This window comes from Acomys russatus, chromosome 30 (genome assembly GCF_903995435.1).
Source record: "Acomys russatus chromosome 30, mAcoRus1.1, whole genome shotgun sequence".
Lineage (NCBI taxonomy): Eukaryota > Metazoa > Chordata > Mammalia > Rodentia > Muridae > Acomys > Acomys russatus.
In genome coordinates this window covers 10,299,960-10,327,918 of record NC_067166.1, presented here as the reverse complement: position 1 = coordinate 10,327,918, position 27,959 = coordinate 10,299,960, and the positions used below count along the sequence as shown (strand labels likewise).

The 27,959-nt window shown below is 38.6% G+C and overlaps 1 protein-coding gene across 5 annotated transcripts in view; it reads left to right on the top strand.

Annotated features, from left to right (window-relative positions):
* The window catches only part of Pde4d (phosphodiesterase 4D), a 1,424,262-nt gene that overhangs the window by 275,645 nt on the left and 1,120,658 nt on the right, over positions 1–27,959 (top strand). Inside the window, exon 1 of one of the 5 annotated variants that reach the window (XM_051172554.1) lies at positions 6,495–6,555. The exons of the other annotated variants lie outside the window; for them this stretch is intronic. The gene's annotated coding sequence lies outside the window, so the exon portion shown is untranslated. Of the gene's footprint in view, positions 1–6,494; positions 6,556–27,959 lie in introns of those variants that run through there. 5 annotated transcript variants of the gene reach the window in all.

The window sequence follows — 27,959 nt, the reverse complement described above, 5'->3', positions numbered from 1 at the left end:
CTCTGGTCTTTTAGCCCCTGTCCTTTCTAGGGAACAGAATGCTAGATGCTTCACAAGACTATGTTGACTAGAAGGTTTCTCACATATTAGGTATTCAATAATAATTACTTGACAGTTTTATGCAAAAACATTAAACAGATTTCAGTGCCTACCATGTTTCTAGGCAATGGAGATACATGAGCTTGTTATTAATTTTATATTTCAAATTAAGTCACAAACACATAAAATAGATTTCTATTTTGTGGTATATCTCCTAATCTTTAAGTAAGCTGTTTAAAAACATTTTAAAATGTATTTTCAAATCTTCAAAGAGGCCATATTTGGCAATTAAAGAAACCTATCCAGATAATTATAGTGATAATGTTTGAAGTAACATCTTTGTGGCGTGGTGACTATGTTATGGAAGAAGGTTATGTGTTAGTCTGGGAATGTACCTTAGTAGTTAGAATATTTTTTTCCTAATATGTGCAAGGCTCTGAGCTTGATCCCCAGCATTGCAAGTAAAAAAGTAAAATAAAATAAAATAAGGTGATAATACGATACGATAAAACTGCATTTGGACTGAACTCTGGCAGTTTAGAAAAAGAACAATTTGGAGGAGACTGAGTTGAGTTGCTGGAAGGTAATTAAAAAAAATTTTTTTAATGAGTCATGAGTAGTTACTATGCAATATAAGTGGGAGATCCCTTATGAATTGCAAGTTAGGGTTGGAGTCAAATGAGCTGGCTCTGGGAGAGCAGAGTGTCTATATCCTTTCTGATCTCAGCCTACAAAATGGGACGGTGCTATTCATCATCAAGAGATGGTCAGATACTCACTGGAAGGAGAAAGGGCAAAACTGAAGCTCCTGAGATAGGAAACTTAGCAGAAATGAAGGTACCACTCCTGTCTTTAGAAACTATTGAAACTCGATTACTATTCTGTGAGAAAGAAACACAGCATACATTAATAAAAGCCCCAGTGTGCACTAACAGCTACACTAACCAAACACTTGGCACAAGCCAGCAACTGAATTACATCCTTAATGAAGGGCCTTTCGCCTAATTCTTCCAGCAGTCTAACGACACAGACACTGCAACGGTCTCACTTCATAGATTAAGAGCCTGAGGCACATGCTCTTAAAATTTAAATAATTTTTTTAAATATATTTTTTAAGATTTATTTATTTATTATGTATACAATGTTCTGTCTGCATGTACACCTGCAGGCCAGAAGAGGGCATCAGATCACATCATAGATTGTTGTGAGCCACCATGTGGTTGCTGGGAATTGAACTCAGGACCTCTGGAAGAGCAGACAGTGCTCTTAAGCGCTGAGCCATCTCTCCAGCCCCAAAATTTTATTTATTTAAATAATTTTTAAAAATTTAAATAAAAATTTCAAGATCACATACCCAATTATTGGCTAACAGATTGCAGTTTGTTTTTTTTGTTTTGTTTTGTTTTGTTTTTAGTATCCATGAGCTATTGGTTGTACAACCTCTGTGGATACACAAATCTGCAGTACTCAAGATCTTTCAATAAAGTGGCATCATATTTGTATGTAATGTATAGACAAACTCTTGTGTGATCCAAATCATCTATGGATTTTTTATACTACCTCATACAATGTTAATAGTATGCAAATAGTTGGCATACTGTATTCTTTAGGGAATAACAACTATAAAGTATTTATAGTCAGTCAAGACAAAGACAAAGTATTCTAAAATTCATAGAGCTCCGTTGACTAGTTGTGGATATAGATCTGGTGACTGGATAGGGCCAAGTATGTGTGTCTAAGTATCACAATATATGAACCATAGTTGGTTCTGTTAGAAATGACTGCCTGCTTCTTATCCTTCAATCCTTCCATGTGGTTTTACATGAGGTTTATCTAGAAGAGCTGGAAACCTCAATCAAACCACAGGTACAAGATTACATCCAGGGACACCACCCTGTGATATTCTTTGTGACTATGAGTTTTGCTTTAGTGAAAGGCGCATTGGATTGGGTATCAGGGCAGATTCTCTTAGGAGATCGGCAATGTCTAAACTTGTAAGGTGATTGGATTCATCTCCATGAGGGAAAGACTGGATCAACTGACACCTTTGACTGAGTAGCCGTAGAACAGTATCCTTTCTAATTGTGTGCTTTTGATGCCAGAGATGCTGGCACGTGTGTGACGGCTCCTAGCTGATACACCTTAAATGGTATCACAAAGGCATGAAAGCAAGCAGTCTTCCCTTGCCTCTTAGTACAGTGTTGATATTTCTGTTGAACCTTGGACCTTATAGTCATCAAGGGGTCATAGGAAAGGGGTGTCCACTGACCTCCCACGTGGCAATATTCCTCCTACAAGATGCTTCAGTCTCTTCACTTTGAAAACAGTGATGCATCTATGACCCTTTTGCCTGCTCTTGGGACTCTTTTTCTCCTATTGGGTTGCCCGGTCTAGCCTTGATAGGAGGGATCTTGTGTTGTTTTATTGTTTTTTTTTTTTTTTCAATTGCCTCTTGCCTGCTGTTTTCTGAAGAGGAAACTGAGGGGGAGGGGAGCTGGGGGAGGGGAGCTGGGAGGAATAGAGGGAGGGGAAATTATGTTCAAGGTGTATTATAAGAGAGAAGGATCTATTTTCAATAAAAAAACAGTACTTTTTTTGTTTATCACTACTAAGTATAACTCGGCTTAGAGGGATACAGAAAGAAAAGACATGTATGATGCAGTCTTCTGAAAATCAAGGTTGATTGATGATCCATTGGGAAACAGAAAACATTGTTAAGATACGACCTTGTGGAACTGGCAGCTTATCATGCCATGGGTTTCTGTAGGTAACTTGTCACCGGATCCGGTTCTTTTTGTTCTGTCTTGTTATTACAGGTCATCTGGGAAAGATACTTTCTGAAATATTGACAGATGTCTGCCCTTGAATTACTACTTTGGAAGCCATCAAGCCATTTTTTTTTCTTCTCCCATTTGGTTTAATGCCCTTGACTTGAACACTAGTTCAAAGCCTTTTCAGCTGCTGGGTATTGTCTGAGCATCTATAATAGGAGTGAATAATATTAATTAAAATGGCTATGCTTTTACCCTCACAATTGAGTCTCTGGCTCCAATGGCTTTTTTCAATGCCTGAGATTGTTTTCTTTTCATTGTAAAGCTGAGATAGCCTCGCAAGCCTGAAACACCTTCCAATTTATCAAAAGAGACAACCTACTGTTCCAAAGCAGGCTCAGTCCTAAGGCACACCCACTCAGCCAAGGGAAGTGACTTGTTCTGCTGGAGGAAAAATCTCTGGTCTTATTGTCATTTTAATCACATACAGGACACTACAGAGGATGGGGAGAGATAGCAATGATCCTTAGCCCTTCTGGGGGATGACTTGTATGTGCAGAATCCTGAGCTAAAGGAGAAAAAAATGACTAAAAATAAAATGCATTTTCTCAGAACCTCTGGGGCAAGGTGCAAAGAGCCTGTGCTGTAGGAGCCAAGATTAAAAATTAAAGTGCTTCAGATCTGCAGAGTAACAGCCGTCAGCAGAGCCATGGGCTCTTTCTGGTTAACTTTGTACCACCTGATTAGTTCTGACAAATTTCATTTTTGAATATTAGTGTTCTTTGGCCTTTTGTATCTTCGCTGTCCTTAGCATATAGTGACCCATTTGCTGGTGGGAGTCAGAATATAACTGCGGTCTGTGTAAACTATTTCTGTTGATAATCTCTCAAATGGTGACATAAAATAAAAAGTAAGGCCTGGGTATGGTATAAGTAGTATTTCAAATCTACCCACTTTTAGGAATCAATGAACAGAGATCATCCCTGAAAACACACACACATACATACATATACACACACAGACATACACACAAACACACACACACACACAGACATACACACAAACACAGACATGCACACAGACAGACAGACATACACACAAACACACACACAGACAGACAGACAGACAGACGGACACATACAGAGACATACACACAAACACACACACACACAGACATACACACAAGCACACACACACAGACATACACTCAGACAGACGGTCACATACAGAGACATACACACAAACACACACACACACACACACACACAGACATACACACAAGCACATACACACAGACATACACACAGACAGACAGACAGACATACACACAAACACACACACATAGACATACACACAAACACACACACACAAGTGAACTCAGCAGGTTGTTTTTACAGACATTTGTATATACATACACACATAAATGTGACAATAATAATTAAAGAAAAAGATGAGATTGCAGAGTTGAGATTAGACATGGGAGGAGTTTGAGAGAGGGTGGCTGGGAGGTGCTGGAGAGAGGAAAGGGATAGAAAAAAGTGACATAATTCAATTTCAATTAAGTACATATGAAAATAAATAAATATAAGAAATCATTTATAGGTGAGAAATATATATATTTCCACATAGGCCAGACTGGTAGAGATCCATCTGCTTCTGCCTCCTGAGGGCTGGCATTAAAGGCGTGTGCCTCCATTGGAATGATTTGAATGATTTAAAGTGTGCTTACATTCTCCACCTCACCCCTTCCATTTTAGTTTAGATAAATGTCTGCTATGGTTTGAGCATAGTAAGTACCTCAAGGGTAGGGTGTTTTTAGAGCCTTGTAGGTGCGGTTGGGAGGTGGTGGAACCTTTAGGAAGTAGGAACTGATAGGTGGTTTTTAGTTCACTGGAGAGATATAGTTGGAGTTTTGAATATGATTCCTTGGCAAATCTTATGTGAAAATTAGCTAGCAACTTGTATATTCAGGATTGTTATAACAGGAACAAGAGTGTTCCCGCCCCCCTCTCTCTGACTTTTTGGGGAATGTGACTACTTGTTTCTACACAGGTTTTGCCCAGAATGTGTCAGAAATCCCCTGCCTTCACTAGAGGATAAAGAAGTAGATTGGTCTCGTCTTGGACTCTGAATCTCTACAATGATGATCTAAGTAAACCCCTTCTTCATAAGTAGCCTGCGTCGGTTATCGTGGTACGTAGCATACAGCTGACTAGTATAGCACCACACCAAACACCTGAAAGTGACACTCAAAGTCAGGAGCAAAGAGAGCTAGGGAGACCATGTCCTTTGTGCACAAGTCTCAGAGCTCCTTTGAGCCTAGACCCAGGCTATTGTGTGCTTGCTGATACCTCTTAAATCTTGGTGATGTCTCTAAAGATACATATCCTCGTGAGCTAAGGACTGAGTCTCATAAGAAGAACATGCTTTTATGTGCGATGAGTGTTCAAGTTAAATTGTCTCAGTATGATTACTTTCATATCATTTGCAAAAATATCTATGCTGCAAAGAGCTTAAAAAAACCACACCATCGGTTCTGGTTTTCAGCACAATAAATGTGTTCAATGATAGTGTCTATGTTTACAGAAAAAGAAACCTTTGAGTCCTCTGGGTCACAGTGCCTGGCAGAGCGCTGAGAGAGCCTCATGTTTGAGCATAAGACAGATGGTCATAGAAAGGGATCTGGGGGTAGTTCTTTCCCATTTATTTTTACATTACCTAGCGTTATAAATGCTTTGTGAGTTAGGACTGTAATTTCCAGCCTTTTAAATTGTAGTATTCCTTCAGATCCAGCTTAATTTCCTGGAGTATTAAGATGTGTGGTTCTGCTGTGCTTATGAGTAGAGGAAAAATACAAATATATTTGGACTTCTGTTTTCTCACTCCATTTGCCCATACAAAGGAATTAAATTTTTTTTTTCATAAAATGGTATGCCTACTTATACTTCTCCAGAGTGCTTTGTCAGAGTATAGGCTTTGCATATTCATTTCGATTCTATTTCTTATGACCTTATATAGGCTCTCAGCTGTTAAATCTGAAGTGTGTGAATTCTTGTAGCAGAACAGTGGTTTAGTGACATTTGAATGTCATGCGTTCTCCTTAGCCAGCTTGCATGTTGCATGCCGTCTCAACTTTAGGATTTTTTTTTTTTTTTAACTTTAGGATTCTTTTTTAACTCAAGATACGTTGATGAGTGATTGTGACATAACTTGCCATGTCAACCAAGTACATTTTACAAGCATTACTGTTTGGTTCTTGAGTGGCCCATTGTAGTGAGAACCGGAGAAGAGTTTCTGCAGTGCCAGTTATGCCTTAGTTACTAGGTTGGTTACCTATCATTTTTACCTAAACACTTAATAGGAGACAGTTCATTCTGTATAAAGATGTAAAGCAAATGGGGCCAAAAGTCGCAGAAGCTTCACTCACATGCTATGAGGCTGTGGTCAGCTTCTGCCCAAGGGGTTGTACTCTCCTGAGCAACTTCCTTCTGGGGAGAGAGTTGCAGAGTGTAGAAATGTCTGTGGGAGTGGCCTAGCTGCAGGAATGGAGTTCGGAGCACTCAGAAGAGCCACCTTGCCTGGCAGTGGGCCAAGGATGGCCTTTTCCTGCCATGACTCAGGCCCTGCCTACTTGTCAGTTAACAGTTTGGGAAGCGACTGAAAGCACAGTTGTGACTGTTGGAGCCACATGTCCCCTCTCTGGTGATGCTTCTTGCACAGTGACTGCCAGCTGGAAGTGGATCAGGTATGCTGCCCCTTCCTGGGGCGGGGGCAATTAGGACCAGAAATATAAGGGTCAAGCTGTGAGTCAGGCAAATGCAGAGTTTGGGAGTCTGATTTAGAAAGATGTAGACATTGCTCCTTGGGATCAGGAGCAGAGAGATGATTTTGGTAATAACTGTATCAATAAATGGTCAATACATGGACGCTTGGGAATATACTTGTGTAGTGGAAAGGAATTGATGGGAAAGATGTTCATAAAAGAAGGATTATATGGTGTTGTGAAGGTTCAGGCTCTGTCCTGTTTCTTTTATTATACTTTGGAAGTAAAGTTCCTCAAGTTACCTCCAGGCAGGTATAGCAGTTTCCTAACACCCTGTGTCCATCTTGCTCCATGGATGTGTCAAGTCTCTCATCACTAACAACGCAAGTTACATGGGCACCCAAGTACTTCCTAGGAACCTCCTTAGGGACGAGCAGATTCACTCTTACTACGGCTGGTGTGGTATTCCAGGGCCTGATTCAGAACCCTTTCTTTCTCCTCTTGCCCCAGTCTTATGCTCAGGTCCTCGTGACTTCCCTGCTGCTCCTTGAAATACGCTGGGTATGTACACCCCTTCTCAGAGCCTCCCCACCTCCATTTCCCTCGATTAGAATGTCCTTCCTCCAGATGCCCACATGACTCATTTCCTCACGTCCCTCCTGTCTCTGTCCAACTGGCGCTGTAGAGGAGAGGCTGTGTTGTCTAAAATAGCACATTCACACATGCCCCACCACTTTTCTTCAACTCACCCTGCCGTCTTCCTCCTAACTCGTAGGACTACTGCCTGCCACATTCTATTAAGTTGAATCATAGGAAGTTGTCTCTCCGTGGGCCAGGAAGAGCCACTGAGTTCTGACCATTTTGTATGGTGGGATCTAAAATAAATTTATTACTTTGTTTGTTACTTTTATGCCTTCCTTCTTTTACATGAGTCTAGGGAACTGTCTGGATTTTGGTCACGTCTCTAGTACTTAAAATATACCAGGCACTTAGAAAAGCTGCATGGAATGAGTTTAAATGGAGCAGCAAACTAGTGGGATTTGTTGATAGTAAACAGGGGAAACTTAAATAGGAAGTAATTTTTATATGCGTGATTCAGAGGAAAGTCCAGGATAAGACGACTTCTGAGAGACTCTAGAAAATTCTGAAGAATCTATTTGAAGCCAACTGAAATTCAGTTTCTAATTTGAGGTCTATCTATGAATTTAAATTATAGAGTGTTTTTGCTTTTTCCATGTGCCTTTCTGAAATTGAGCCTAAGATAAACAGTATGGCTTTCAGCCTTTTGGTTTTATTTGTGTGTATGTGTGTTTATCCATGTGAGTGTATTCCATGTTTGTATGCAAAGGCCAGAACACATTGGAGCCTCTCAAGCTGGAGTTACATGGCTTGTGAGCCACTGAGTATGGGCTTTGGGAATGAACTTAGGTCTTCTGAACACAGTCTTGCTCTTAGTCACTGAGGCATCTCTCAGTCCCAGTATCACACTATGATAATATAATTCTGAATTGAAAATGTTGTGCAATTGGTAAATTATAAAGATTAAGCTTGCCAATTGTGATAAGTTTGATTTTTATCAGGGAAAACATTTTAGCCTGGTTCTAAAAATGTGATTAATGGTCTGAGCATCATCCACACTATATTTCGAGATATTAGATAGAACAGACAAACTGTTCTAAGCACATATGACTATGAAAGGAAATAAAGACATCATATTGAGTCAGAAAGATGGAGTAGAAAACCAGCCCATTTAAGCTGAGGCTGGAGTGACTCTTTGAGAGGTGCTATTTGTCCCAAATGCCCAGGACTCGCTTTCCACATCAAAGTATAGATAAGAAATCCCAAACTGAGACTGTGGATTAGAACACAGATATTTAGCACACGTACAGTTGTGGCCTTTGAGTGAAAGGGACTAGGGACATATCCTTCTGTACAGAAGGGACAGGAGAGCCACGCCTAACAAAGTTATACATTCCACAAAAAGCATTGCTGTAGACTGTACTTCCTGTGGACTTATTCTATATGCTTCACATATAGAATAATAAAATTACAGTTTGAAAACCTAACCCCTGGAGGATCAGGTTTCTAGTACTCCTAAGGTACTTAGAAAAATGACTTGCAAGCATCGTGGGAGAGATGCCATTAAACCAAGCTTTATAAGATTTCCACTGATAAAATATCTTTGAATGATTAATTAACAACTTTGAATTATAAAACACTTAAAAAATCTTTCATAAAAGCTAGCATAGCAGAAGTGGGGTCAAAATCCAACATCTTTGATGTTACAGCACTGAAAATGAAACATAATGAATGACTTACAAATGTATAAAAAATAAAATGTGCTAAATATGAACTAGAATCCTCAAAGTGGAAAATATAACAGTTGAAGTTTAAATTCTTCATGGGCAAAACAAGATTGAATATTCAATATAGAGTAATTTGAAGAAATAAAGAAGAAACTGAGCCTAAAAAATATCAAAGAAAACATGGCGAAGGAATGAGACTATTCATTAAGTCTTTGATAAGCATTCTGGAAGACAATATTTAATCATAATACACATGAATAAACAAATTTAAAAGGCTGCAGATATCTGTTAATTAAACAGATAGAAAGAATTCATAAGTCAGACAAGAATGAGTGAAAATTAGGATATATTTAAAATGAATGTTAATTCTAACTTATAGCAGATTCAGGGGAAGTAAAAAAAGTGGTAGCTAGGAAGCTACAACCTTACATGGGTGTATTTGGAATGAAAAGATAAAAGGACGAAAATTAGTAGGCTCAGCATCCAATTCAAGAATTTAGAAAGCACACAGGAAAAACAAAAGCCCACAGAAAATATATTCAAAGCAGAATGTGTGTACTAATAAAATAAAAACCCCAAATCCTAACTGGTTTCTGAAAAGACTGAGAAATAGGGTGACTTATGATGAATTTGAACAAGAAAGAAGTCAGTGATAATGTGATAGAAATGACGTTTCAAGCTGGAGCAAGAGAGTGATGCACCCAGGGCTGTTTCTGTTTATCTGGTGGCAGTCAGCAGTGCTGAATGGAAAGGAAATGAGGAGATAGAGGCAGGAGAAGAAATTATCACTGATTTGAAAACAAGGGACTTTACAGGACAGCTATTAGGAATAATGCAAAGGAAGTGTTATTTGTATGTTTCAGCAAACTATTAGAAAATTAAGTTTAAAAGGAGATATTATGGGGACCGGTGAGATGGTTTATTTGGTAAAATGTGAGCTGGACAAACAAAGGAAGGGACATGAGTTTAGTCTTCTAGAATCTAGGAAGGGGAAGTGTGTGTGTGTGTGTGTGTGAGTGTGCGCGCGCGCGCGCTCGCACATGCGCACACACGCCTCTTGAGCAAGTGAAGATTGGCAGTGTCGCACGCCTGTAATTCCGCTGCTAGGGAGGGACAAGGGGAGGAACTGTGGGGCATTTTGACCAGACACACCAGATGGTTCAGTGAATTTTAGGTTCATAAAGAGACTCTTCCTCCACCCAAAGTAAGATGGAAAGTGATTCGGGAAGGGATTGATTCAGCACTGGTCTCTGGCCTCTACACGCACATGCACACGTGCCCATGCCCCACCCCTCACTCAATGTGTACACGTACACACAAGATAAAACTACTAAAATAATTAACAAAAACTATAGAAATGTAGTAATGAATTCTAAGTGTCAAAGTTCCTTTTAGATGAAATTGCAGAAGTTTTGTGTAGGGCACACAGGAGCTTAAATAAATGGAAATGTATTTCATACTTAAAGTGCAGTAAAAATGAGCATATTTCAGCCATTCCTGTATTTATGCACACTGAGAAAACGAGTTTATGCTGCTGGATTTTGTCTGTCCTGAAAAAAATTGGCTTTTAGCGTTTTGTTTTTAACACATAACATAAGATTATAGAATTATTTTTGAGAAATTTGGCAAGCTAGTTCTGAAGAAGATATAAAGATTTGAGGACTAGTAATAACCAGTTCAGTTTTGATGATGACAACACAACTCAAGTTATGCTAAAAGTTTAGAGATTGATGTGTTCTATAAGAACCGTGCGCTAACCGATTGCACCACCGGAGCCCTATTCAGATAGCAAACTGTCTCTGTCATCTTCTCATTTGGAAAGCTACTAACCTGCACTCCTGGCATACTCAGCTAATCAAGTTTATTCCTTCCCAATCTCTGATGGAGTTGAAGACCAGGTAGCTTAGTTTTACAATAAAACCTAGTTGTTTAAGGGTTAAGATGTTTTTAGGTCTAGATAGGTGTTTTAAGTTGATAAAGACAATATGTGATGAAGATTGATTTACATTCAGAAATTTAGATGCACCAAGATAGGAAAGATGTTTTCTTCAAGGCTGTCAAATACAAATAGCCAAAACACTAAGAACGTAACAGTTATATAATTCCTGATTATGTCATAGTTTTTCTTGCTATAGGTAATCTATTGCATATATGTGTAATAATATAAATGTATATGTAAAATTATAAAAAATTAAAAAAAAAAAGAAATTGATCAGATATTGGAGCAGCAACGGTAAGCTGGTGTGTAACAGGTCCAGAACCAGGCATGTCTAAGGACATGTGACAAAACAAGGAGGAAGGTTTACACAGAAAGCTGTAAAAAATATGTAAATATTCACACACTCAACGGCATACATACATTGAGATCTGGCCATGTGAGGGAGTCAGATGGGTGACTCAGCAGTTAAGAGGGCAGCCTGCTTTTCCAAAGAACTGGAGTGTTTTCCAAGTACCCATGTGGTACATCTCATACCTGCCTCTAACTCCAGATGCTGTGCGATCTGACATCAGTAGCCTCCATGGGTACCTGCATCTGTGTGTGCACATCCACATAAAGACATGTACTGTGCTTCGGTATTTCCCGGCATATAAGACAACCTCCAACTTTTCCAATTAAAAATACAGAGTTTGGAATATACTGTATAAGACTACCCCTCTTCCAATGCACACCCTGTGCAACAGACTCGGGCATGTGTCTATTTGCAGGCAGGGCACAGAGAACCAGTGCCGGTCTACACTGCTCCACAGGAAGGCATGGAACCCTCCGAGTGGAATTGGGCGGGTTCTGGTGGAGAGTCAATCCACGCTCACATTCTCAAGGTACAGGAAGATGTGTGCAGCTTGCTCCTCCCTGCTTGCTACTCCCCCACAAAGCAGGGACCCTGCCAAAGCACCCCCCACTATATGCATACATATGAAGTAAGGGGAAGCAAGCTGCAGGTAAGTACCCAGCTAATAAGATGACCTCTGACTTTGGCATGAATTTTTCAGGGTTAAAAAGTTGTCTTATATGCTGGAAAATATGGCAATTTTAAAAATACACTAAAAAAATAATCTTAAAAATCTCAGGTACAATGTAGATAGAAAAGTAAAAATTGGAGTTCATGTTTTTCTTGTGTAGGAAGAATTTATATTTTTAAAGGAGAAAAATATGTTGGGAGAACTTTATGGTCACTGAGTAGGGGAGGATTTTCAATGACACTGAAGTACAAACTGCAAAAGAAATATAAATTGTAGTTTTACAATATTGAAATAAAACATGTACAGCTAAATATACCATTTAGGCGAGGGTAGCATGGAAGAATAGGGAAATAGTAGGACCCACAGGGTCCTGGAAACCTACAAGAAGAACTTTATGACAGGCAGATCTGGGTTCTGGGGTCCTCCTCAAACTAAGGCACCAGCCAAGGAGAATATAGACATTAAACTTCGAACCCCTACTAAGACCTAGCCGATGAACATGATACTCTCCACCGTTGAGTGGAGAGTGAGATCTGACTCTCACATGAACCCTGGTGCCCCTTTTCTGACCATGTCCCCTGGACGGGGAGGCCTAGCGGCACTCAGAGGAAGGATAGCAAGTTACCAAGAAGAGACTTGATATTCTAAGAGCATATATAGGGGGAGGAGGTCTCCCTCAATCACAGACATAGGGGAAAGGAGAAGGGGGGAAGCGGGAGGGAGGGAAGAATGGGAGGAAACAGGGGAAGGGCTAACAATCGAGATGTAATATGAATAAATTAATAAAAAATGTAAAAAAAAAAAAAAAACAGGAGGCAGGGCCTTTGGAGACTTAAGATAGTTTGGGCTGGTCATTGCTCCACTTAGAGACAGAAAGCTCTGGCTGGGGCTCCGGGCTCTGGCTGAGGCTCCAGATTCCAGTTGCTCCAGGTTTCAGCAGAAGAAATCCTGCTGATTATGCCAGGAGTTCCTTGGAACTGATATCCTTACGGTTTCATTATTGTATTCTTTAATCTTCTTTTCCTATTGTTTATGTTAGTCGGGTTATAAGTGAGGTACTCTCGGTTAATAAGTCCATAATAAAATATAATCGCTAAGAAAAAAAAATAGTATAAGCTTCAAATAGCTGTAATGCATATAACCAACAAAAGGAGTACATGCTTATATACAAAGATTTAAAAATTCAATTGAGTTGCATATGAACAAGACATTCACAGAAGAGAGAATAAAAATGATCCATAAATGCATAAACACCTGCTTTATCACACTAATATCCAGGTCAATGAAAGTTAAAACTGAAACTTCCATTTCAAACTCATCACTTTGCAAAAATGAAAGTCTAGGAATACTACAGTGACAATATAGGAGAATAATGAGGAGTGACCAACTAGGAAAGTGAGATGGTATGAAATTATTTAATAAAGTAAGTCATGCACATCCTAAGGAAAGAATTCCAACTCTAGGCACACACTCTAGAAATAGTCCATGTATTTCCTGAGATACATGTACAGGATAATTATTTTGACACTGCTCTGTAAGATCAGAATCCTGAAAATTTTATATATTCCCATCAGTAAAAGAAAACACAAATCAGAATCATATATTCAGATAATGGACTGTAACATAGCAAATGCAACGCTAAGCTGCATGGGATATATTCACGCAAATATATCACAACCACGTAAAGGCAAGGAAGAAGAAATTATACACAAAGAACTCAGAGAAGGAGGCGCGTGGTAGTACCTCTTAATTAAACTTTTTAGAATATTCTGTAATTTTTAAACAATGTATTCATGGTGAAAAAGATAATCAGAAAAAATTTGGAAAGCCTAAACCCCAGTGTTCAAGATAGTTATATGAAAAGAGGAGAGGAAGGAGGGGAATGGGATGAGAGGTAGAAGAACACACCGAGCCCTCAGTCTGTCTTCATGGTTTGTTTATTCCCAAATGTTCTTTTGGATAATGATTTGAGATGCTCAGCACATGGGAGGGCCGTACGGGGATATCCTGTGCACCGTCACCAGCTTGCCCTAATGACTACAGCTAGTGTGTCTGTAGTGCAGATTCCAAGTCAGAAGCTGGGTGTTGGTCCTCTGAGTATGTAGCTCTGTGTTACTTTCATCACATGTGAAGATCTGTGTAACCACTCTGTCAATCAAGAATCACATCTACCACAAGCCAGGCGTGGTGGTGCATGCTTTTAATCCCAACACTCTGAAGGCAGAGGCAGGTGAATCCCTGTGAGTTCGAGGCCATCTTGGTCTACATAGTGAGTCCAGGATAGCCAGGGATACACATAGAGAAACCCTGTCTCGAAAAAACAAACAAAAAAAATCACAGTGCCACATCACATCCTAGATGTCTTTGTGTTCCATCTTCCAAGCTGATTTGCGAATGCACCCACAGTTGCTTTTCGTTGTTGTTGCTGTTGAGGGCAACTCCTTGGTACAGATGTATGACTTTTTAATCATTCACCCATCAAAAGGCGATTTGATCTGTTGTGTTTTGACAATTATACATAGGTTTTGGGTTTTGGGGGTGTTTTGTTTTATTAGACACAGATTTTATTTCTCTGGAATGAATGTTCTAGAATAAATTCCTGGGTAGTATGGTGAATAAATGCTCAGTTTTTGCCCCAGATCCTTTTCCTTTATTTTTCTTTCTATTTTTTGTGCTGGGATCAAACCCTGGGCATTGCATGTGCAAGGCAGGCGATTGACCTCTGAGCCCTATGCTTAGCTATGCGTCTTTATTTACATTGTTTTTTCAGAGTTATGGTACCTTGACCATGTAGGAGAGGTCTGTTTTCTCTGCATCGCGGCAAATATTTGGACTTGCACCAATATACTTGTTTTGCAGTGAAATCTTGTCATCATAAGTTGCATACTACACATGGACATCTCACTGTATTTCTACTGATGCTGTAATAAATGCCCATAAACCTAGTGGTTTAATGTAACAGCTTTATTATCCCAGTTCATAGGTTAGACCTCTAACATTGAACTCACGGTGTTGAAATCAGTGTTAGCACGGCATGTTCCTTCCCTTCTATAGACCTGATGCAAGAATCAACGTGTTTCCCTCTTCTAGTTTTTAGGTACTGCTCATACGCCTTGACTCCCATCTCCCCTTTGTTTATCCTCACATTACACAACTGTCCTGGCCAATAGTATCCTCACCTCTCTGTCTAAATCCGACACACACATCTGTATAAATCAGACTAATTACACTTTTGTGTTTTGGGGTTATTTCTTTGATTTTTGAAATGAGGTCTCATTCTATGTCTCAGGCTGGCCTGGAACTCTGCGTCACCCAAGCTGACCTTTACTTCTTGGTGCTTCTCCCGCCTCAGCCTCCTGAGTACTAAAACACAGATGTGGGCCATCATATCTGTCTAAGTGCACTGTTATAAACTCAAACAACTGACATTCCTTCATCCACCTGCAGTCTTCATCTTCTTTTGCTGGGTAGTACTACAAATGTACCCCTCCTGGGAAATGGAAAAGGATGTTGTGAGGAGATTTCATAGAAACGATGGAAAGCACAGTGTCAGGTGCTGATTGGCCATTCAGGTGTCCTATCAGCAAAGTGCCTCTGTCTTCTGACAGTGCTCCCATTCCATCATTTTACAGTAATTATTGAGTTTAGAAAGATTGTCCAATGTACAATTTTTATCAAAGTGAATGCTTTAGCTGGTGTTGGAGTTATGAATATTGGTGTGTCTTTTATCCTCACAGAAGGGTTTTACTTTTTATTTTATTTTTTCTTAACATATAGTATGTAATAGTATTATTTAGGAAATAAATTGGACAATTTAATTAGGAAATAAATGGATCCAATTGATACAACATTGCTAGGGTAAAACACACACAAAACTTATCCTAATCACCTCTTTTATAATTTTCTGTAACAAAATTATGGATTTGGTTATAGTTCTGAGAATGCCTCACCAGGATCATTCTTTTCTGATTCTCAAAGGTTTTATAATTTCCCCTTCTGTACCAAAGTACCCATTTTGGTTTCTTGTGTACAAATGGCAACATGCTGGTTGAGGCTTATTTTGCTTATCAGTGGCTATCTGTGTGGATTGCTCTAGCCTCCCTGCCCAAGACTTTTCTTTCTCTATAGAATAGTTTTACAACTTTTGTAAAAAATAAATTGGTCACTTAAAATATAGCAGGCCACGACTGTTATCCCAGAATGATGGAAGGTGAGGCAGGAGGATCATCATGAGTTTGAAGCTAGTCTTGGCTACACAGTGGGTTCAAGGCCAGTCTTGACGACATTATGAGCCCTTGTCTAGATTTATTTTGGTTATATCATATGGGAACATGTTTTGAACATTGTCTCACTTTGTAGATTAGGCTCATAGTGAACCTCCTGCCTCAGCCAGCCTAGTGCTGAGATAATAGGCATGAGCCATCATGCCTGTCAAGATAAATGGCTTTATTTCTTAAAAGCAAAGAGATATATAACAAATGCTTGAAATTTAATAAGGCCATGAAAATAATAACATCTAAGAGGTGTTTACTACAGATAGAAGGCTAACAGTTACATGACTTTGATCAAGACCACTTCCATAACCAGGCATAGCAACATGCACCTTTATCGTATACATGGAAAGCAGAGGCAGGAGAATCTCTGTGAGTTTGAGGCCATCTTGGTCTATATAGTAAATTCCAGGACAGCCAAATCTACATAGTAAAACCCTGCCTCTAAAACAAAAATAAAAAGAAAGAAACAAACAAATGACTACTTCCCTATCTAGGCTTCAGTTTCACTTCCTGTGATCCAAGAGGCTAAACCAGAGGGTTTCTAGGAGTTTTCACCATGCTTATGTCAAAGGCAGAATATGAACACTAACCACTGGGTCTGGAACAAGGGAGAGAGGGTCCCAGACTGTCATCAGCCTGGCTTAGAATCCAAAGCAGGATGGTTGGATCCTTTGCTAGGTAAGGCTTCAGAATTCACTAGGCTGAGGAAGCCTTGTTCCAAAGTGCTCGGATTTCATTATATCTGTAACTAATCATAGTAACACGGATGACATCACTAAAGCCAATCATAAAAGCCTTGCATGTGCTTACTAAATAAAGCTTCTTTGACTTGATTCCCAATATACAAACAAATCAAAAAACAAAGTCCAAATGTCCTACCTACGATGCCAATGGAACTTTCAGTCTCTTAGGCATGCTACAGCCTTCTTAGAAACATATTCTAAACTGATTATGTGAAAATATTGATTATGAAGCTTGAATTAATAGTTCAGCTATTAAATTTTAAGCATGATAATAAAGTTTTTATTTATTTATTTATATAGCCAATGTTAAGCCTGTAATCTAGAGTAGTATTTATTTTCTAGCTTTATCTACTTAGAAGTTGTCTGAAGAGGCCTGGAGCAAAAAAGTATCAAGCAAAAATCTATTTCCTAATCTTCCCACTCCTTTTGGCAAGTAGCAAGATTCTCATCATTAGAAAGTTTTGATTTGATAAAACAAGAAAGGATTAAAATCTATCTGTTATATATCATTATCTTTAAATTTCCTAAGGAAACAAGCAATAAACTATAGAATGATTTAAAGCCATGCAAGGTAGAATCAGATAATTCCTGAAAAAAAATGTGGAGTTTTTGTCCAGGAATGATACACATTTCAGATATGCCCTTGAACCAGCACTAATGACATTGCCAACAAAAGCATTAGAAGCAAAGACTCTTAGGCCGAATAGCAGGTTTACTGAAGATGAGTCTTCACTGACAAATCTCTCAAGCTATATAGAATGTAGTATTGCAAAAGAGGGAAATAACATTGGCGGTAAATTGGCAAGATCCCTATGAACGCTGTAGTTTACTCCATAACATTTTAGCGACATCAGCAGTTGAGTGTTGGCTGTACGATGTGGGTTGTATAAGATGACACAGTTACGAGCTATGCGAAGAGCATGGGGCTCCCTCTCTCTCAGCACTGAAGTTTGCCTGCAAGAGCTGGGCCACAGTCATCCCTGATTCTGTTCTCTAGTTCACTGCTGTAGAATCTTCCAGGGCCCTTTCCTCCATTCATCCCTACCTTACGGGGGGAGCACTAAGCTCCAGAAATGACAAAGCAAGGACTGTGGGATCTAGTCATTTAACTCTCACCTCCCTGTAGGTTAAAAGGACTTTAGTTGAAATAGAACATAAGGAAGTTCATGGCCAACGTATTGTTGAAAATAATGGAAGTCTTGGCAATGGGTGATTAAGAAGAAATTGTCACTCTGTAATAGCGACTCATAAACTGTTGCTTATATAGAAGTTTACCAGAGTTGATGAGGGAAAGAGGCAGATAAGAAGAGGTACTTTGGGGATATATCAAGCCTCAAGTCCTGTCCTCAAATACTATCCCTACAAGGAGCCTCAACTTGACTAGTTTGGACTGTGGGGTGATATATAACCCATGGCAGAGCAAGCAGCTAATAATGAGTGATGCTAAGCATAGGGTGAAATACTGATAAAGGCAGATAGGTTAACAGATTAGACAAAAGAGTTGGACATGAAGAGTTCCTCTAAAATAACTGTCACCTCCTGATGACTGTGCCTTGAGGATGACATCCTGAAGAAACAACTAACTTTACAGAAATAGCCCAATGTGCTAGACAATGGAGAAATTATCATTTACAAAAGCTAAGGTGCAAGAATCAGTATCTGGAGTTATAAAAAAATCAGAAATTTTATTTTCAACAACAGAAAAGTTTTAATCAAAAATTAAAAGTAATTCATGGAAACATGGACATGTTACCAACTCACGAAAGAAGACAAGTCAAGGGAAACTGCATTCTAGAAGGCTCAGATGTCACAGTCAGCAAACAAAAATATCAAAACACCCTCTACACACATATTCAAAGAATTGAATGAAACCACACTCTCAAAGTAAAGAAAGCTATAACAACATTTAAAAATAATGTCATTGGAAAGGTAGAAATAATTAAAGTGAAATGAGTGTAAACTTTATAGTTGAAAATTAAAATAATCTGAGTTTTAAAACTCTACAGAGGAGGTACAATGGGATTTATGTTGATAGAGACTGTGCAGTGTAAAGCACCCAGAGGGCAAAATAATCAAGAAACTACAAACAAAATCACAAGGAAATGTGGGACACTATCAGTCACAGCAACCATTGTATAACTATAATACCAGAAAAGAGAGGAGAAAAAAATTTGAAAAATAATTGTGCTTGAAAAATTTCCAAGCTTAATGAAAAGACATCAGTCTACTTAGCTATGAGATTCATGAACTCCTAGTAAAATACACTTATGGGGATTCACACAAGGCACAAAAGAGTAAAAATGTTGAAAGATAAAGAGTAGATCTTCTAAGTACAGAGAGGAAAAAAAGGATCTCCAGGTCTGGCTCCCCCTGAGTAACAGTAGAGACTAGAAGACAAAACAAGGTTGCAGGACCAATGAAGCTGAGGGCAAACATGGCTAACAAAGGTTCTTATACCCAACAAAACTATCTCTTAATGTGAAGATGATGAAATAAAGAGATCCCCACGTCAACAAAAAATTTAGAGTTTTATATTGTTAGCAGAACTTCCTTACAGAAATCTTCATGAAAGTTCTTCAGGTGAAAAGAACAATTAAAACGAAAAAGTTCCTAAAACAGACAAACAAACAAACAAAACCAAAAACTACTAAAATGGACCTGATATGAAGTAAAAACTCTGAATTCCCTCATGATAAAAAGACTCAATTAGTATTTTAATTTTGTGCAACAAAGAAAACTCGACTATATTGTTTCATTTGTATAGTCTAACAAAGATTCCAAAATTAACCCCAGTCTTTCACAAATTCTCAAAAAACAAGAAACTCCACAGAAGTTGAAACATTATTAGTTGCTGTTGAAAATATAAAATATATATAAATATATAAAATATAAAATATATGAAACAATGCAACCCCTTTGGAAAATTATTTTGAGAGTTCCAAAAAAATTTTAAGCATGGAGTTACCATACAACCTAGTACTTTTTTATACTCACTTGATTATATAAGTATATTTTACATACATAAGAGAAATGAAGACATGTGTCTTTTTTTTACAGTTTGATGAATCTTTAATTTTTAATTTTTATTATTATTATTTTTTACATATATATTAATATTATTACACATATGTACAATAAACTACGTACAGCAAGAAGAACCACAAAATTATCAGGAATTGTATAAATGTTATTAAAAGTTTGACTTAAATGTTAATGGTGGCCCTGTTCAGAAGAACTGAAATGTGGAAGCAACGCAACTGTCTGTAAAGCAATGAGCAATCAAAGAAAACACAGTGCGGATGCACGTTGTAACATGGATGAACCTGCCTCCTTTTCTCTGTTCCACATGCCTCAGGATCATAATAGTGCATAGTGTTTTTATGAGTTAAGTGGGTTCACACTGGGAAGCACACTGGTGCAATAGAAACAATCAATGAGTGTTCAATAGTGAATATCAAATAGATGATGACAGCATTGGTTTCTAGGGAAGTTACCCTTGGTTTATCCAGCTTGACCTTCCTGTTGCTAAAATGTCCTTTGTTGAAAATATAAAGGAAATGACAGAGTGAATGGCATTTAGTTTGGAATGTCTTTAACTTACCCAAGAAAAAGTTGACACCCTATAAATGTTTCTTATGAAGTTTGAAGTCATACTGTTCTGTAAAACACTGCCTTGGAATTCCATATTAAAACAAAAACAAATAAAAGCAAAACAAAACAAAACAAAAAACCAAACCAAACCAAACCAAAAAACAACAACAAAATACTCCCCAAAACCTGGGTACAATAGCTTACCTGTAATCTCAGCACTTAGGAGGCTAAGGCAGGCGATGTGTCATTACTCAGCCTGATCTGAGGGTGAGATCTTGTCTCTGTTGAAAAGAACTTCATTCAGTGGCCCGTGGGAAAATGCTGAATCAAAAGAAAACACTGCTGCAGTTTTAAGATTTTCTTAATAGAAACTGATTCTCAACCACCTCACAAAATGCACGTGCTGGAACAGATGATGATGGATAATGAATGTGCACTGGGATGAGTGACAGGAGTGCATCACAGATGGGTGAAGTGCCTGTGTGTGTGTGTGTGTGTGTGTGTGTGTGTGTGTGTGTGTGTGCATGCACAGCCTCATTGTGTGGTACATCTTTAAGACTGTGTGTTAATAGCTGCATTCTGTCCACATTTGTGTATTTCTGCTAGCTTTAGACTCACAAGGTTTTCTCCTGAGTTTTGTGTATGGTGCCCAAGCTTTCAGTGAGCTTCTGAGATGGTGTAGGCCTCATGCTGACAGAAACATGGATCTATCCCTACACACTTCTTCTGCAGGGTTCCAGAGTGGAATGGGGGTTGTCTGACAGCTGTGGATTTACTACTTGGGTCTCTAATTTTTTTTTCATTGACTGTTCGTGTTTCTTTTCAGTCTGAAAAAAACTTGTGAAATAATTTTTCTTTGATCTCCCTCACCCAGACATTAAAGCACCTGATGATACTCAAGAAAAACTTGGAAGTATGTTAGACCCATGCAGAAGATTTCCACTGCCTTTTGTATCCCACAGTCTGAGTGTAAGGATTCCCTTTGTGCTCTGAACAGTTGGAGCCATGCTGACCGCTATGTAAAGGCTTGAAGTAATTTTGCTTCTGGGATTTATGTGAAATAACCTGACTAGAATTTGAAAAGCACTAGTCACCCTTTTCATTGGAAGCGTGTATGGAAGGAAGTTGTACTGGACATGTTTCTATGGGTTGGCTCATGACTGCAGCTTTGATTTTTTAAAAAATAAAAATTTTATTAATTCTCAGAGAATTTTATACAGTATTCATGTTCACCTCTGAATACTTCCAGATCTACCCCTCCACAAACTTTGTGCCCCCCCCCTTTTTTTTTGAAGAGATCATCTCACTGTAGCTATCTAGTTCTTAAAGTCTTTCTGTCCCTCTTCCCTGATGTGCCCTCAGCTTCAAGTATTATGGCTGTGGTATAATTGTACTAATTGGGAATAGCTACCCCCATGGTTGGTTTATCTGTATTTTGACAAGTTGTAGTTTTTTCTTTTGTATAGGTCTCCATCTAATGCAAAGGGAAGCTTCTCTGATGAGGAGAATATGAGCTAGACTTACGTGTGGATATATGGCTAATTTTTAGAACGAAGTTAGATACTTTACTAGTTTAGGAAGGTGGAAGTAATAGGTTCTCCTCTCAGTTCCCTGGGCTCAGCAGCTCCAAGTATTTGGCTAAATTTACTGTACAGACACATATTCCCTCCTATTGAATAGACCTTGACTCTAGTTAAGTGGCTATTGGTTACCTCTAAGGTGTAAGTGCCACCATTATACCTATAAGCACATTTGGCCATGCTGGCCATGCCTGTGGCTCGCTGGTGTTACAGCTGGGTAGAAATACTGATTAGCTTTCTCTGTTGGGAACTTGCATTGTTCCTTCCGAAACTATGAGAGCTAGTTCTCAGTTCAGATGCAAATGGATTCCTCCAAGCCCTGTGTCTTCAGCAATAGGGTCATAGCTTCCCTTCTGCAAGGCAACTAAAAGCAACAGCAATAGCCTATGTGGATCTGGGGTCTTTAGAATCCACCTTTTACCCCCCACCCCCCACAGCAACAACTCAAAAAGAGCATTCCCATGCCCAACACTGGGGGTTTTATTAGATAGACTATGGTTTTTTTTGGGGGGGGGAGAGGGAAGCATTGTTACCCCAATTGTCATAAATTTAATTAAAATTACATGTGTACTATACTAAATATACTTTAGTAAGTATGAAAGTACAAGTCTCTGTGACTTGCCCTCAGTGTCTTTTCTTCCCCCCTCTTCTCTCTTCCTCTATGTTGCCATCCTTCTTTTATATCCAGTAACCTGGCAAATCTCCCTCCCTCATTTTCTCCCCCATTTCTTTATGCACCTTTGCTTTTGTTTCCCAAGTTTCAATTTTTGAATGCATGAGACAAAGAAATAGGGGTGCAGCATTTTGTACCCTCACAAACACTCAGGCAGAAACAGCAGTGCCGAAAGAATGATTGCTCATCCTCTAGGTCGACTGGGAAGAATTGACCAGAGATTTAAAGGATTTAAAGTTGCAAGAAAATAGGATTATTCCTCGGCTCTCGAGGCTCAGAATAACCTTGCTCACACCTTTGCGGGCAACAGAATTATTGTCTCATAAGAACAGAACCAACCATGATAACATGAATGCTGCTCAGTATCAGCCTCTACTTTAAAGCACTTTCCACAGTATTCCACTTGGTCTTAGCATCACTAAACTTTGTGTGACAGTTACTTAGACCTGCTCTAATAGAAACAACTTAAATCTTCACATCCTAGAGAGGCCCTTTGTATACGAAGGACCAAAGTCGAAGTCAAACTTCTTGAAAAATGTTTGTTACATTTACTAATTGATTTATTGAATTCATTTATGGTCTTGGGTGGATAAGGGAAAAAGGTATACAACCATCTACATGGGGAGGTCAGAGGGCAACTTAGAGGAGTCAGTTCTCTTTTTCCACCATGTGGGACTCAGGTGGCCAGGCTTGGTGGGAAGTACATGGACCCACTCAGCTATATCATCGGCCCAGTGGATGGAAAATGAAATAAATACTACATTTTATCATATACACGTTAGAAACAGTTGACTGTAGATTTTACTTGTGAAATACCAGCCTTGAATGGGATTAGGGAAATAGAGGAAATTTATTGAACAGACTGCCTTGAAGTCTCTTCTTCCCTGTATGCTATCTTCAACTTTGCTCTCTGAGTAGCTCGTTTTGATATATAATCACTTAAAATATGTGCAACTGTCTTGAATATTAATAGCTTATTTCTACTGCCGAATTCCAATCTTGATTTCATAATGGTTTTCATTATGTCAAGTGGTCTTCATAGCTGACAATATCCTCAGGACAAAAGGCTTTGTACTTATTATAATGGTGTGAGTTCAAGGCTGGTCATATATCAGAGAATGGGTATTTAAAGTTACCTCTACGTATTTGGAATAATTTACTGTGGACCTTTTGTATATGCATATTTTTGCATGGCTTTGCTTCCTTTGTCTTTATTCTTTTTTAAATGGTTTATTTATTTTTATCTAATATGCTGGAAAGTTTTGCCAACATGTATGTCTGTTCACCATGTGCACACCTGGTGCCTACAGAGGCTACTTCTGTGTCAGTTACCCTGGGACTGGGGTTACAGACTAGTGTAAACCACCATGTGAGTGCTGAGAACTGACCTGGGGTCCTCTGCAAGAGCGGTGAGTGCTTTTAACTACTGAGCCGCCTCTCCAGCCCCTTCTTTGCCTCTTTAACATGACATTCTAGATGTTTTTTTTCCTTCAGATACTGGTTTATAACCATATAAACCAGGAAAGAGTTTATAACCCAGCCTAAATGAATTGAATCATTGGAAGGTATATCTGCATTCAATGACAGAGAGCTATGATTGGGACCTAATTTCCATTGTATGACTAGTTTTCCTTTATATTAATGTTGTAAAATAGAGTTTATACATACGATCTTTTCATCAATTTTAGTACTTTTCCATACACTTTGCCTATTGCTTCAGCAGCATTGGTTCTAATGGTTTAAGTGAAAATCTCAGGGCAGAATCTTATTATACTAATAGAGATCATGTGGTCATGATGGAACTAGTCATTGTGTAAGGAAAAGGTATTATTCTAGGCAGTTTGACATGTGAAAGTATGGTTTTCAGGATAAAGATTACAATGTCACCCCAAGAAACAAGGAGAATGGGTCTGTCCCTTCTGCACACACAAACACAGAATATAATTAGTTTCCATATCTATGAACTATTATTCAGCATACATATCTGATTACTTTTTAATGTGAAGACACCTTCTCTTTCATTTACAACAGTGGTTCTCAACCTGCGGGTCACAACCCCTTTGGGGGAGTCAAACAACCCTCTCAAAGGGGTGGCCTAAAGACCATCAGAAAACACAGATAGTTACATTGCAATTCATAACAGTAGCAAAATTGCAGTTATGAAGTAGCAATGAAAATAATTTTATGGCTGGAGGTCATAAAGAACTGTCTTGCAGCATTAGGAAGGTTAAAAGTCACCGCTCTGCAGCAAATCTCTATCGCTCAGCCTGGTCCAGGTGGTGCATTCTTCCCATAAATGGACAGGGTAATGAGATCCGTGGACAGAACCAATATAAACAGTTACCCATGGCAGAATTGAGGGCTTTGTGTGTCATTTTCCAGAGCCAAGGTCAAAGCCTGACCACTTCTTATGGCTGCTCCACCACTTTTTAAGGCTTATCCCATTTCATACTGCCATACAAATCGAAGAAACTCTTCTATGAAGATAACGTAAACATAATAGAAGTTAAAATACCTGCTTATGCTTTCTTAGTCATTTAGCAAAATGATTCATCCCTATTCATCTGCTATTGACCTAAAGTTCTTTTCTATAGGCATGTATTATAATTAGATTAGATAGATGATATGATTATGCCGTTAAATGAAAGATCCTTTTCCAATACATGTTATATAAAATTTAAATTAAAACCAATTCTTTATACAACTTTCCACAATAAGAGTTGCTCTATAGTGGAGAAAATGACTCTTATACTGGATAATAAAGGGTCTAGAATGATTTATCCTCACAGGATGAGAACGGCTCACAAAGCATGAGAGAAAAAAAAAAAGTAGCGCAGACTTTTACATCACAAGCAGTGCCGCCCTGCGTTCCCATTTTCACCCAGCCTGCAGTATTCAGGAACACTGCTGTATTCTTGCTTCAGAGCTGTGTTCTAGTAACTTTTGAATACTGTCTTCTGTTTTATTTATTTAGATAATATATTTATTTCCAGTCAAAATATAGCCACGTCATTTCTCCCTCTCTCCTCACACCATCACGGAGGGAGTTCTAGAGAAGAGGCTAGAAGGATACTGGTTATATGAAAGGGAAAAATGGGAGCTAGCATTAACTGAGGAGGGAAGAGGAAAGACAACTCAGTACTATCTTTTTTTTTTTTTTTTTTTTTTTTTTTTTTTTTTTTTTTTTGCCTCACTACTGGCTATTTTTAAAATTGAAAATAGAAACTTTTCCCACATAGTAAATCCTGACTATGGTTCCCCCTTCCCCTCCCATCTGGATCCACCATTTTTCTGTCTCTTACTAGAAAAGACTCTAAGGGATAATAATAATATATTATGAGATTAAAACAAAAATTAATACATCAGAGTTGGACAAGACAAATAAACAGAAGGAAAAGAGCCCAAGAGAAGGCACACACTCAGGAATCCCATAAAAACACTGACCCAGAAGCCATAATATGTATGCAGAGGACTTGGTGCCCACTCATACAGGCCCTGTGCATGCTGCCTCAGTCTCTGTGAGTTTATCTGAGCTTTGCTCTTATTTATTTAAATGAGCCTTGTTTTCTTGGTGTCTTCCATCTTTTCTGGCTCTTCCATTGTTTCTGCCTCCTCTTCCACAGGGTACCCTGAGAGGTGAGGGGAGGGATTTGATGGAGACATCCCATTTTAGGGCGGAGTGTTCCAAGGATTCTCACTCTTTGCCTGGCTGTGGGTCTCTGTATTTGTTCCCATCTGTTTTAGGAGGAAGCTTCTCTGATGATGCTGAGCAAAGTATTGATCCACAGGCAGAACAGAATGCCATTGGGAGCCACATGACTTCTTTTTGTCACTGGTTCTTGGTCACCCAAGCTGTCTTGGATATACTTTCTGTCTCCTGGAGTGGGTTCCCAGGCTGGGGTTGGAGGATCTGGGATAAAGCAGTAAATAGGAGGAGGGAAGTTAGGAAGGGAAACTCTAAGTGAACCCTTGCAGATGTGTGCAGGGTGCAAAAAGGAGGTCTCAGCCTCTTTTTTGGTTACCTGGTTGGATATGAATACTATCTTAAAAAAAAAAAAAAACAATTCCACTACTTAAAAATAATTAGAAACTTATTTTCGTGCTGTGTGAAAAGCTCAAGAAATCTTTTAGAACTTCTATTTTTGCATTTTACTTATCTATGTTAAATTCATTATATTTTGGTAGCTTTGAGGCTTTCATAGTTTGCTGACAGTTAAGAATGAAATTAGCAATAAGCATACATTTAAACTATAGGTGATCACAGCTTCCCATGATGCTCATTGTTCTGACAGTTCTAGAACATCTTTTGAAGAGCTTGGGTGTTACATGGTCAGCACTACTCAAATAATTAATATAACTGTGTGAGAATTCCCCTTCAGCAGAAATAGCTGCGTCCAGGAGGAGGCTAAACTGCCATTAAAATAAAAAAAAAAGTATCTAAGTCAATCTTTTTTTGTTCAATATATTAAGTGAAAGTCCCAGTTTCTCTGATGAAATGTTGCTGAATAACTGCTGTGTTTATAACTGCTTGATTCAAAATCAAGTGTTGATTCTTGCCACTTGATCTACCACTTTAAAACTAACGGTCCTCAGGCTAGGCCCCCAAGTGATTGCTCAAGGAAATGGCTTGCACGGGAATTTGCTTTTGATGATCGTAAGTGGGCTAGAACCAGGGATGTGAGCATCTTAGTCCTTTTGTCATCACTAGGCTAGCATGGCTCTGTCCATTGATCTTCAACAAACGATGACATCTTTTAAAACTCAGACTACTTATCAATTAGGGATGATGACACTTGTAATTCTTTAACTTCTCTGAAATGCTCCAAAAGAATGTTAGCTCAAGAGCTAAATATTATTCTCTTCATCTTCAGCTGTAACATAACCATTCTATAAATCTCCAAGAACTTTACAGTCAATCAAGTTTAACAGTCTATTCTTAGGAGAAAGCATTTGGGCTGACAAAGACAATATTTTACAAGAATAGTAGGTACCTTAGCTTGTGAGAAAGATGATTTGATTTTGCAATCTTTATTGACAAAGGAAAATAACATGTCACCAATTTCTAAAACATGGTGTTGGGTAAGGATTTGTGTTAAAAGAGGTCCAGAGTTCTGAATTAAATGTATCTGAGTGTCAGCATGTTTCCTCTATGTGAATACACTGTGTGAGTATACACATAGTTTTATTGTTATCTCAAAATCCCAACTTAATAGCTATTTGATAGATTATATATATATATTTCAAGGCAATATTGATAT